This window comes from Gobius niger (genome assembly GCF_951799975.1).
Source record: "Gobius niger genome assembly, chromosome: 18".
Taxonomy (NCBI): domain Eukaryota; kingdom Metazoa; phylum Chordata; class Actinopteri; order Gobiiformes; family Gobiidae; genus Gobius; species Gobius niger.
The window spans coordinates 21,226,840-21,239,328 of record NC_136869.1 but is presented as its reverse complement, the minus strand read 5'-3'; the positions used below and the strand labels follow the sequence as shown (position 1 = coordinate 21,239,328).

Genomic DNA, 12,489 nt, shown 5'->3' with positions numbered 1-12,489 from the left:
ACTGTTGCCTCAGCACAAAACATGACCAGGTCAACACAGAACATGCTATTTTTTTTATTGGGTAAAATTCTACGCGGCGTAGCTTTAAACATTGCAACTTTCTATGTGAGCTGTTGTTGTCCTCGGAGCAACATAATTGCGAGAGAAATGCCCGACATTAAAGGGGCTAGATGCAAGTCAGCCATTTTATACTCACTACTGCCACCTCAGGTCATACGTGCTGCAGCTTCTATATTAAGCCCCTGCATGACGGCACTTCGGACCCGAATGAACACCTTTTTGAGAGACAGTGCAGGATTTTAGAGGAACAGGGCTCATTCTACACCTTAGGACATTGTTGGAACATGTAGGGGGATTTATGCTAACAACGCCCTATCTTAGCTAAGTTAAATCCTAATCATTGATCAGTGGAGCGGGATTTTTCACTCATTTTAGAATTTTCTGGTGGACTATAGGCAATTTTAGCACACACAAATAAAGTTGCATAAAAATCAGCTCCTTGGGAATGTTTCATCTTATTCTTAGAAAATGAAGCACATTAACAAATAGAAAAACTAGCAGTTAGCATGTAGCAGTTAGCATTATGGCTAGCCGCTGACTTTGTGTTTTGGATTTTAACACTTGAGGTTGTTTCTCCAGCCTTCACCAGTGAGTGTGCACCGTTTCGCACAAACACACTACAACTACGACTTATGAGCCTTGACAGCGGTTTACCGTGGGTCCTGAAAATATTCTGATGAACCTACCATGAGCTTTTAAAACAGCAGTAATGGTAAAACAAATCAATCTTGACATGTCTATTCTCGATTACATGAATTCTTCCCGCTGATGAAAAAGTTATCATCATTATGTACATTATGACAATACTGAAATACAAACGTTCTTTGCAACACAATCTGCGTAATGAATAATACCAGGGTATGTTTATTTTAAGCATAGTACCAATGCTATGAGGTGTACGCTGAGGTTTTTCCATTGAAACGCATCCAGAGTCTGAAGAGCGTCACCATAGTTTCCACTTTGCTAAAGCATTCCAGCCTCGTTTTGGACCAGTCGCTTTGAAAGACAAGGAAAGCACACAAGTCTAACAGGTCTGTCCCATCCCAACATTTGAGCCGCGTCTTGACGGGAATACGTAAAACAATAAGTCAGCCAAAAAATAAGAGCACTGGCCTTTCTAAGATGTTTTTTTTTTAGTTTCTTAAGTTAATTTTAGCACCTTCTTGTCTCGATTTTCAAAAATAGCCTGGAGCAATCTCTCAAGTCATTAATCTATCATCTCAATACAGCAGGAGCAAATCCGTAAGCCTCCTCAGCCTCTCCATCTCTTACCAAGAGTACTGGATATACAGTATATTGGTTGTTGTGGTGAATAGGCTTGGGCTCATTCTACACATTAGGACATGGCTGGAACATGTAGGGGAAGTAAAATACTAAATTTCAACATTTCAAAACCCTGTATAGTCCCTTTAAAATTAAAATACAACATACAACACAACTAATTGTACGACGGGTAATGTATATACATTTTAAAGGAAAGTCAATAAGATAAAAGGTATGTTTCAGAGTACAGTATTTGAACACATTGTCTTTAATAAATAGGAATTTTAGCTGATCATTTCTGAAAGGATTGGGACCTTAGTATAAACAATAGTATGCAAATTGGGGACCACTTATCCGTAACATTATTATAATATTTATTTTTACTTTTTTTCATTAAATTGACTTAAAGAAATAATAAATCAGGGCCAAAACAGGGCAAACATTGAAAAAAAAAAAATGAATAAAACACAACTTTTGCACATTTTAAAGTTTTTAAGTTGTTGTTTTGGGTTGACTTAAATAAAATGTGTCGCTTATTATTGCGATAATGATGAATTGGACGATATACAGGTGCTCGTCATATGATTAGAATATCATGAAAAAGTGCATTCACTTTTGTTGCTCAACTTAAACTGTGAAACTAACATATGATAGACACATGTAAAGTGAGATATGTACAGCCTTTATTTGTTATTACTTTGATTATTATGGCTCAGCTTGTAAAAAAAAAACAACAATCAAAAATCTCAGAAAATGGACTGCAGCCATGATCATCAAAATTATAACAAATAAAGGCTTGACATGTGTCACTTTGCATGTAATGAGTCTATATCATATATTAGCTCCACATTTTAATTTGAATTACAGAAATAAACTCACTTTTTCATGATATTGTAATTCTATGTTGAGCACCTGTATAATGCAGCCATATGTTAGGAAGTGCTCCTGTTCTGTGACCTCCATGTCTCATGTGTTCTGATCCTGTGAAAATGAAAGTAAAGTGAAAGTCCAGGTGCTACATTCGACACGCCTTCCTTACATGAGCTTTTTTTTTTTTTGAAAGCTAGGCATCTGATTTGTCCTGAAGTTCCTGTGAGTTATATGCGCGTTTCGAGTCTGCTTTCTTCGTAGAATCCTCTTTTACTTTGAGGACAGTTAAACACACTCAGACGTTTACGCATCTGCTCTTCTTCCCTCATAGCTACAATGCTATTTATTGTTCATAATGTACGGTTTGCCACTTAACAGCTCCTCCAGACGAATTTGTTTGGGCTAACTTTCCGTTTCCAAGTGGCGGAGTGGCATTTCTTCACATTTCTTAAACAGCCTGCCAACCCGTAACGCAAGCCCTCCATTATGCAACCGTTTAATAGAATAATTGGGCGGGTAGCTACAATGTAAATACCGGCTAAGCTAAGTTAAGTAGCTTATTGTGGGTTCTCCAGTGCTTTCTCCTTCAGAAACTGGCTGCATGTGCTGGCCTTATGCCCTGTACGCACTCCCCTGCCCCCCACGCACAAGCTACACATACACCATGCAAGTAAGGGCCTGTAGGGTCTGCAGGGTTGATACGATTTTACCCACTGTATTAGACAGACTTCTGGACTTTTGCAGATGCCCTTGTTTCAGCAGAACGATCCGGAGCGGACAATCGGGGCTAAGCGGAGGCCGTGGAGCCGAGCCAGGAGCATGTCACTGTTCATGAGTGTATGTTGAAAATAGCAGTGCGCCGTCTAAAAGTGTTTTCAGAGCAGTCTCGCCACCTGGCCTGTGCGATCACCTCCGACAGACCAAACATGAGCTGGAGGTGCCGCTCAGCGCTGTGTTAGAGGTCAGTTTACATTGTTTCACACCATCGTAAAAGGCTCGGCAAGCTCAACTAATGGTCCAATGGTGGCGTATGTTCACGTTTTGTTATGTAAATGAATGTATGTGTGGATTTGTGGATTATCTGGACTTCTAACATTGAATTATAAGTTTGATCGTCTTTTTTTTACTAATAAATGCGCGGTTTACTCATTTCTTTTTTGTGTCTCCTTTGCGGATGCTTGCGTGTTGTTGTGAGGGGATGTTTTTGCTGTTGAGTTAGCTGCAGTTTTTCAGTTTGGCCGCAGCATCTGTTTACTTGCTAGTCCAGGAAAGACCAACATGGGGAAAATAATCGTGATTTTTTTTCCCCCCAAATCGCTCAGCCCTATATGTGTGTGGAAAATACACTTGAGCTTCTCCAGTTCGATGCAGTTGAAATTACTTATGATAATGTAAAAGATGGCATTTTTAGCTAATGGCATGCTAACAAATGGATGGGTCATGAAACAGCGGGATTTAAAGGAGCTGTACCTGATTGTACAAAGAAACAGGGTCACTCAAATTTCAAATTGCTATTTTCTGGTCCAAACTCATCTCAAACTTTCCTAATGCATTTAAAAACATCAAAATTCGTCACAGGGAGTTTATACCATGTTTCAGAACTTTCAGGGAAGAAAACCGTCATTTCACTGTAAAATATGCCTACTAGCCTGACATTTGTGACTGTTTAAAAGGCTTTAAAACCAGTGTTTTTTGGATAAATGTCTGCTTTTGCCATATACTCAACGACAAGACAAATTTTATTCCAATACAGAAAATTTAAAAAATCAAGTATAGCTCCTTTAAGCGGAATTTTACTCTGGGTATTTTTTTTTTTTTACGAAGCGATTTAGCATCTTTAGTGCTTCTGGTGTGTTGGCGTAAAATGTGCATTGTGAACTGGACATTCTGGGTGCACTAACACCTCTTGATTCAAACCCTGGCTTATTTGCCCAAACAGTACGGTTTGATTGATATGATTTGCAGACAGACGCAATGTCAGTAGATGATAGAAATATGGTCCCACGAAAATGCATCACAGTTTCTGCGTTTCTAGCGTCTACAAACCAAAACAACAAGTTAGAATATTTAGCTCTGACTAAATGGACCAAAACCAGCATAAAATGTCATAATGTTGACCTTTATTCAGCAGTAAGAAGCTAACCCAACCTTTCAGCGCCTGTTTATTGACGTCTGGGCCGCGCTATACAGTATAACCACGGCGTTTAGAGCATTCTGCCTGGCTCATGTTCGTCCAGCTTCCTGTTCCCAAAGTGAAACAACACAGCTCCTGCCTCTTCACCCACTCCCAAGTCCAGAGTAATGTCAGGTATATTTGCACAAGGTAAAAATCCTGCTTTATGAGTAAGCCGGGTGTCTTGTTCTGTCCTTTCACTGACTAATCTCTACCACAGCGTCCCTACTGGCGAGGTGGGAGAATAAGTTATTAAAACTTTAGCTCGATTTGGGAAAAGAAACAAAAAATACATTTTTTTTTTTGCTGTCAAGTCCACCTGAGATCACAAAACGCAATAGTACTTGTTTATTACAATCTGATATACAACACAATGATGAGACAGAACATCAGCTCCAAAGCCTAAGATGGAGGACCAAAACTTAAAACCAAGTCAAAAAATAGAACGACTTCTAGACTAGACATGTCAGAGCAAATCAGGTCATGGACTCAAGAGTTAAAGTTGTCTGGTTTGCAGCGGTTAATAAATGACTTTGAGTGTTAAAGTCAAGTTCAATACACAAAACAGAGGTACTTTTCAAACCTTAAATAAGCTGCTAGCTCTACTTCGTCTTGCTTTTGTTCTACAAGCCTCTCTTTGGAATGAGGATGGAATGAAGCATCAGAGCATGAACATGGGCTCGTAGCGGGGCAGCTTGGTCCTGCTCGCTGTGCCACTGCAAACCCATTGTTGAGCCTTTTGGAGCTGAGTGCGGCGACACTGTATAGGCCTGCCCAATCCCTCTTCATCAGCACTTCCTCTGGACAAACGCAGGAAGTGGGACTCAGCACACAGGAAGTCTGCATCACTGCGTCGGGAAAGCAGACATGGGCCGTGGATGGGACTAACAAGACGGGGCGAATGATGGGCTAGGGAGAGGATTACACTCTTCTATGGTGTTAAAAGAAAAACTACTACTTTAAAGGTGGGATAATCAAATGATTTCCTTGTAGTACAGTAAACTTCATGTGGCTTTCTAGATCTATTGTAAAAGCAGCCTTGCAAATGCAGTGTTGTGGGTTAAAAACATTTTCCACCAGACCAGGAAGTCAGAGAGTACTAATTTAGCACAATTTAGCTAAGACGTGCTTATAATGAACTCAGGTAAACAATCAGGATGTGTTGAGGGTCTGTGTGAGCTATAGCTGAGAGATTTTACTCAACTACCCACGACTTTGACGGTTAAATTCAGGTAGGGCAGCTTTACTCGGCTTCTTAACAAATGAAAAGTCAACGTACGAGGTCCACTGGCCATGTGTCAGCGTAAAACCATGGGAGTTTAGCAGCTGTAAGGTGTTAAACATGGCCCTGTGCCCGCTGTGAATGCTACACTCGGGGTGGGCAGTGGTTAAAACTCAGACACCCAATCTTGGTGATTCTGAGCTCGAGGTACAGCCGGTCTACATACTTCCTTTAAGATTCATTCAACCAAGCTTGCAGAAAGGTCTATAACACTCTGTCACTATGTCAACCCAATTTTCAGAACAAAAGTCCCAGTGTTGGCAGCGTTAGAGGGCCGATGACACCTAACAGCCCTGGGACCAAAGGGTGCAGAGACTCCAGGGTGCAGGCGCATTACCCCAGGCAGAGAACAGGCCGGCTTTGTCCTCCCTGTGAAGTAATGCACAGAGGGGAAATACCATAGCACCCCATTAAAAAAGGGGAAACCCAATAAATGCCCTTTCTATGTTATATCAACAAGATGTTCGTAAAGCCACACTGCGGAACAGTTCAGGTTGTATGTTGCTATGTCATGTGGTTTATCATCATGAGGTCTATCAACAAAACAACACATACTTTAAGGAGCTATTTTGTTCTGCGTTCGACACCCAAGTGTAACTTCTAATGTCAGTCCAGGGTAGGCGACTAGGACCTCCAAAAAGCTCCGAATTCTACGCGCATTCTTGTAACAGCTGGCGAGTAAAGTTCTGCGCTGGTGCCAAAGAAGCGTCTTCCTGTGAGAGCACACCGCAGCAGAAAGCGAGCTCTGGAGGGACTGCGAATGGTGGCGGTTTCCTCTTGCGGTTTACCGAGAAAAGTGTCAAAATGTCAGAGAGGTGATGAGGCTTTTGCAAACTTGTTTATCACCATTAAAATGCGAGCAGGTCAAACAATGGAAAATTACTCTTAAAAAAAAATTGAGTGAAATATAGTTACAAAATCGTGCAGACTTAATATACAAAATTCTGTGATTTTAACTGAAGTAATGCAGATAATAGTGAACTTCTACTAGTGGTTCACTTAAAGGCCCTGTACCTGATTTTTCTTAATATCTACAATCAAATGACGGTGTGAGTGAAGTTCAAACTGTTAGTTGTCGTCCAAACTCATTCCCAACTTTCCAAACGCAGTTGTAACATCACAGTTCTCCACAATTTTAAGTTTATAAGCCCGTTCCACAACTTTCTGGGACCAAAGTAGCACTTCACAGCCATGGTATTGCCAACAATAACCAGCCTGTCATCTCACAATGGATTGAAATGCTTTATAATTACACGCACAGTGTTTTTTCTTTTCACAAATATCTGCTTTTACAACATACTGAACAAAGGGACACAAACATATTTTACTCTTCCTGGAGAAAAAAAAAAGTATGGTTGCCGACTGTGCTGTAATAGTGGAAGATTATAACAGCAGAGTCAGCACAAAAGTTCATTTACAACTGTCAGCCGCGTCCAGCAACTCCTCCTTTCTTTTCAAGACACAACTAAATGGAGTAAACGTTTTCAAAACAGTAGCCAAGACATGTAGGATTTATCACCAACACAAACATGCTTAGTCTGGCCTTGGGAAGCAGCGGTCAGACACTACCACGCCAGATTCTGTTTGTACAAGCATCAGAAGAAAAAGAAGAAAGACAAAACGATTTCAACTTGATGTGGAGAGTAATGGCAAAAATAGCTTTAGAGGTCGAGTCAAAATAGAGAACGGAGCCGCCCCGCAATCTCAACGTAAAAAATAGAATATGTGGCTGCTGTATCGTGCTAAAAATGGGAAGCTGAGTTTTCAAACTGGAAGATGTTTCGTCATTTCCATTTGTGATGCTATTTGTTGATAATGTTTCAGAGGGTTTAGGCCTTGGGATGGTAAATAGTAGGCCTCAGGTTCCTTGTCCTGGGTTAAAGAAGACCTCATTATGACTGTATATCCATAGAAATCATTGAGGTATTCCATTAGACTGAGATGTGCCCATTTATTGCAAGACTGCTTGAAACAAAAATGCATCGCAACTTAAAAATCTGCAAGTTAATTTATAGCCATAATTTAGTTCAATTTTAGTCTGATTTAGTAAGTCTATAAGGGCTCAACAAATCACTTACAATCGTTGTTTAAATTTTCAGGTGTATATTCAAGCCCGTATTCAAATAACCTAGTTTTGTGCAGTTTGGCCATTACTGTTCCGAAAGTGTATGGCAAAAATATCTATAAAACGTCTACAGTTAGTTTCTAACATGGTTTTAAATGACTTGGTAAAGGGATTGTATGAACGCACGATCCCAGTTTTCATTTATAGATTGTTTTTTTTCTTTTAAAGACATAATAAATGTTTTCTATGGGCCTACTCCTATTCAAAATCGCCTTAATCTTAATTCGGCTGTCTAAACTACAGGAACCATAAGCTTTCCCATTCACCGCCTGTAACACATTTGAGATAAGTGTCCTCCGGGGACCATCTTAACCATGTTCTAGCAAACAGCCTTTTATTTGCCCAACTAAGCCTCAAATCTCCCCATCAGGAGCACAAAGCTCCCTGTCACCGCGGGTCGTATCCAGGCATCCATCACCCAGCTCCCCCCACGCAGATCCATAAACCTCCATCTTCCCAACTTCACACGTCCCACCCCAGGACTGATGCCACACGGGCGCAGAGATGGCTGGGTGTGGCGGCGGGGCTAAGTGGGCCTCATAAATCTGATGCTATATAGCTTCCGCCCCAACAGCTGTTCCCCAGAGAATACGGGTGGACATGTGCTCGGCTGGCGGCTGCTGCTGTTGTGGAGCTCCCCCTCCAACAACACCACGCCCACCCCCCGTCCTACTATGACCCACCCCACCCCACCCTCCTCTCCATATCCTGCTTCCATTAGCGTGATTACACTCCAGCTCCGATCTGTAAAGGGCCAAGAGCAGACAGGACGTACCGGTCAATGAAGAGGCTGAGTCCTTTGCGGGACATTGAGACATGGCGAGCATCGCAAATAGAGCGAACGCTGGGCTTCCGGCTTCGAAGCAAAAGAAAAAATAACAGCAAAGACCACAATTCCCGGAGTGAAGCAATGCAGCAATACTAAAAAATACATAAAAAATACGAAAAAGCTGCCAACCCTGTAGATTAGGCCAGGGATTCCCAGTGTTTTTTTTCTCTCTCGTGTATCAGCTATTCTCTGAGGGTTTGGCAGATTATTTAGAAAGTGATTGCAACACCTTCTTACACTCACACTTTCTACAGCACAATATCATTTCACCAGCTTTCCTTTAAAAATAATAAAACATGCTTCAGTTTCACCTTCTATGTGGATATGGTACGGATACGGTTACCTGTACATACAAAGTACTATATATATTAATGATCTAGAACCATTATTTGTGCCGTAACCCAGTAACTAACCAAGTAGCTGTTTTACTGTACAGCTCATAAGAATTACCTGCCATTGCATATAAACTGGACATTGCCATAGAAGTCTGCTGTTCTGTGGCTAATCTACACTACAGCCTAATTCCTGACTTCCGGCGGCCTCTTTTTCAAGACTTGGATGTGGAATTCCCAGAGGGGTTTGATCTCCGTTCCAGAGCACGTTTTTCCCCTCGGCTTTGGTTCAAGCGACGTGACCCCTGGACGACTTGTGTGCATCATATGGACGACACGTGCTGCATTTGCTTTGAACACACAGCGGAAAAGAAAGAATAACATAAAAAAAAGAACTAAAGAGTGAACAAACAGTTTGAGCCGTTGGAAAGCTGGACAGTTTTGATGGGAGAACGAACATCACTGAGGCAGCAAAATATCCTCTCCAAACGACACAATATCCGGTCTCCATCCGGTCTCGTGTTTAAAACTTGCCAACCTTGTTTTTTGATTCTTGTATAAGTTTGCGTGTCATTCTTCTATCAAATGTTAACCCTCCTCATCATGTTTAAAATTTGCAGGGAACCTTACCTTGATAAAAACTTTTTTTTTTTTCAGCAACTGTGCTACACTACTTGGCACTGTGCTCAGTGTTCTACCAAGGTTAAAAAAACTGGGACAGGCTTTTCTCTTTTTTTTGGGTTTGACAGAAAAAACACAAATAAAGTGAATGCCTTATTAGCTCGTCTTTAGCTATACTATTGTTTTGTTTGCTTTGTAGTTTGCTATTTATTTTTGGACATGAAATAACTTGGCATTTAAAACTGCTGACAATTTATAACATATTGCATAAGCCATTAGATGAAGGACACGAATATATATTGAGAAAGGCACCGGTTTGAGGTCCAGCTTACCATGAAAGCTATTGAGTGCTTCATTTTTTTCTGCTAGCTACACAATGTCTGCTTTTGTGGGTCACCAAGCCATGTTTATACACCGGCCCATCCTGTAAAGCTTGGGTTAGCGAATGACAGGATGTATGGATTCCATTAGGGCATTGTAGAAGAAAAAAAAAAGGTTTGGCTGCGGTTTATAAGAAATGTTATTACAGTGTTACTATAAAGCACTTCTATGTTCATGAGAGCAGCAGGTCTAACATAGAATCGCTTTAAGGAAATCAAAACATACTAATTTACTTCCCACAGCTTATTCTAATTTACTGTGTTGCTTTGAAACACATTACAAAAGTCATTTCCTTTTTCTGTTGTCATTTTGATCATCATAATCACTGTAATAAATTGATCCTGTACAGCACCTATTGGAAAACTGGTTGAAAGGCTGGTTTAATAATTGAATTCCCAAGAGAATAGTGCTAGAAATGACCTCAGAAACACGTGCCAGCATTTGATCAGTCTAAAAATACTGTCCACGAATTCCCCCCCTTTTAAATGAATTTGAAACGACCTTCCACTTATCCAAATCACTGTCAGGCTACAACACAAAGGCGACACAGGCAAACACAGACAGGCTACTTTTTCGCACATGTTGCGCCAATACACAGCCGGAAAACATCGGGGAAAGTCGTTAACAGCGCTGGAAGAGATGGATGTTTACCTTCGCGGTGCGGTGTTATGTCCCCGGACGCATAAAGAAGAAGGGATCCGTTTTTTTTTTCTTCTCTCCGCTCTGTGATGTGTAAAAAAAACAAAACGCTGCCCTGCTGGCACCGAGGGGGGCCACACTTTTTTCTCTCCACGACCAAACTCAGTCACGCCAGGCTTCTGTTTCTTTTCATTCCCGCGTCGTTAAGTTTCCTGATATTCCAAAAAAGAAAAAGTTCGATCGGTGGCGAAATGCGCGTAAAAAAAACAGCGCTCGGAGGAAACGGCGTCCCGGTGCGGGAGAGAGGCGGGGAGGGAGAGAGTGTGGCGCCTGCGTGGTCCTCCCGTCTCGGGCTAAATCAGGGGAGAGAGGAGACAGAGCAGAGAAACCGCTACAGCGGAGATGGATGGGACGTTGGCGTGCGTAAAGGCGCGTGGAGAGGAGACAGAGCGCTTCCGCCAATCGCCTTCAAAATAGAAGGGAAACAGCCTACGTCTCGCCAAACTCATAGATGTAGCTACGTAAGGAAATAAATATCGGCCAGACTTTGTTTCATGAAGAAAAGGAAAGTGGATGCGTAAGACAGGGGCGAACTAGTAAAAAAAAAAAAACAACTATTGGCACTGTTTCAAGGCTCAAAGCTCAAATTACTAGCCTACTTCGAATTGTCCTATATGTTTTTGCTTTTACCCATTTTTTTATTACTTTATTGTGTGGTTTTACATTTCAGATGTGCACATTTTTACATTTCTGTTATTACACACAATATTTAGTCTTTTTTTTTTTTTTTTCTCCCCTTGTGTAGCAAATAAAGTCAACAAACAAAAGAAACATAAACATATTTTAAATGGAGCATTTTGCTTCATTCATGCAGTTTTAAGTAATCTTGTTCATGTCGGTCATTTCTTCTTCAACTAAAGCGCAATAGACTTTTTTTTTTACTGGGTCATAGAGGGAACAACTCACTTTCGCACACTTCATCATAGTGCCAATAATTTGCTGTAATGAGGATAGCTAAAAGTGAAAGCTTGTTTTCACTGTGTTATTACGCGTCGTTCCCATTCCAGCCATTTAGACATTTTGACCAGCATCAATTACAATCCATTAATAAACAAATCAACATTTTAATTTCTCTGCAGCATTTTTTTAAAAATGAAATCATGCCATTCTACCACACATAGCATCAACAAACTTGTAGCAACAGTCGTCATATTGTCTCGTTAGTTTAGCCACTACAGACACGAAAAGGAAAATGTCCAAACTACAGAGACGACAGAGTGCTGTGTGCGTGTGTGTGTGTGTGTGTGTGTGTGTGTGTGCTGTGTGCGTGTGTGTGATCAAACGTTTGCAGAAAAGCAGTTGAAAAATGGCAAAAAATCCCATTTTCAAGCTCTACTCAAATATTTTTTTCTTCATGTTGCATCTTTAAGTTCTGCTTGGAACCTTGTTATGATCCAACAAAGCAAAAGGTGGATTTTTGCCATTTTTCCAACTTGTCTTTTGATCAGGACTGTATTTATTTATTTTGAAGGACCAACCGTCGTATTTCCTGAATGATGTTGATGCTATTTAGCCCATCAGTGAAACAAGACCCCTATCATCGGCCCCCAGAGGCCCCACCCCCAGGCATGCATTACTCCCCTTTTATTCATTCATATTTATAGAATATGATTGAAATGGAGACCGAACAGTAAGTCATACAAAAGCGGGAAGATGCGTTGCCAGAGAGAGTCTAGTCTTCAGTCACTTTCTAAAACTAGATATTAGTGAGTGCTTTTTTCAAATGACATTGACATGAAAAAAATCACTTTTTGACCATATTGATCTTTGAGTAAAAAACATCATGAATACTAGTTTTCAACTCCCTACACGAGTAGAAAAGAAAAACATTCACACATCATCTGTCCAAGTTCA

The 12,489-nt window shown here is 40.9% G+C and overlaps 1 protein-coding gene across 2 annotated transcripts in view; it reads right to left on the bottom strand.

The window, feature by feature from the left end:
• LOC306977551 (integrin beta-1-like) overlaps positions 1 to 10,976 on the bottom strand; it is a 34,905-nt gene extending 23,929 nt beyond the window's left edge. For both annotated transcript variants that reach the window (XM_079575928.1, XM_079575927.1), the window contains exon 1: positions 10,588 to 10,976. The gene's annotated coding sequence lies outside the window, so the exon portion shown is untranslated. The remainder of the gene's footprint in view (positions 1 to 10,587) is intronic.
• Between the last annotated feature and the right edge of the window lie 1,513 nt (positions 10,977 to 12,489).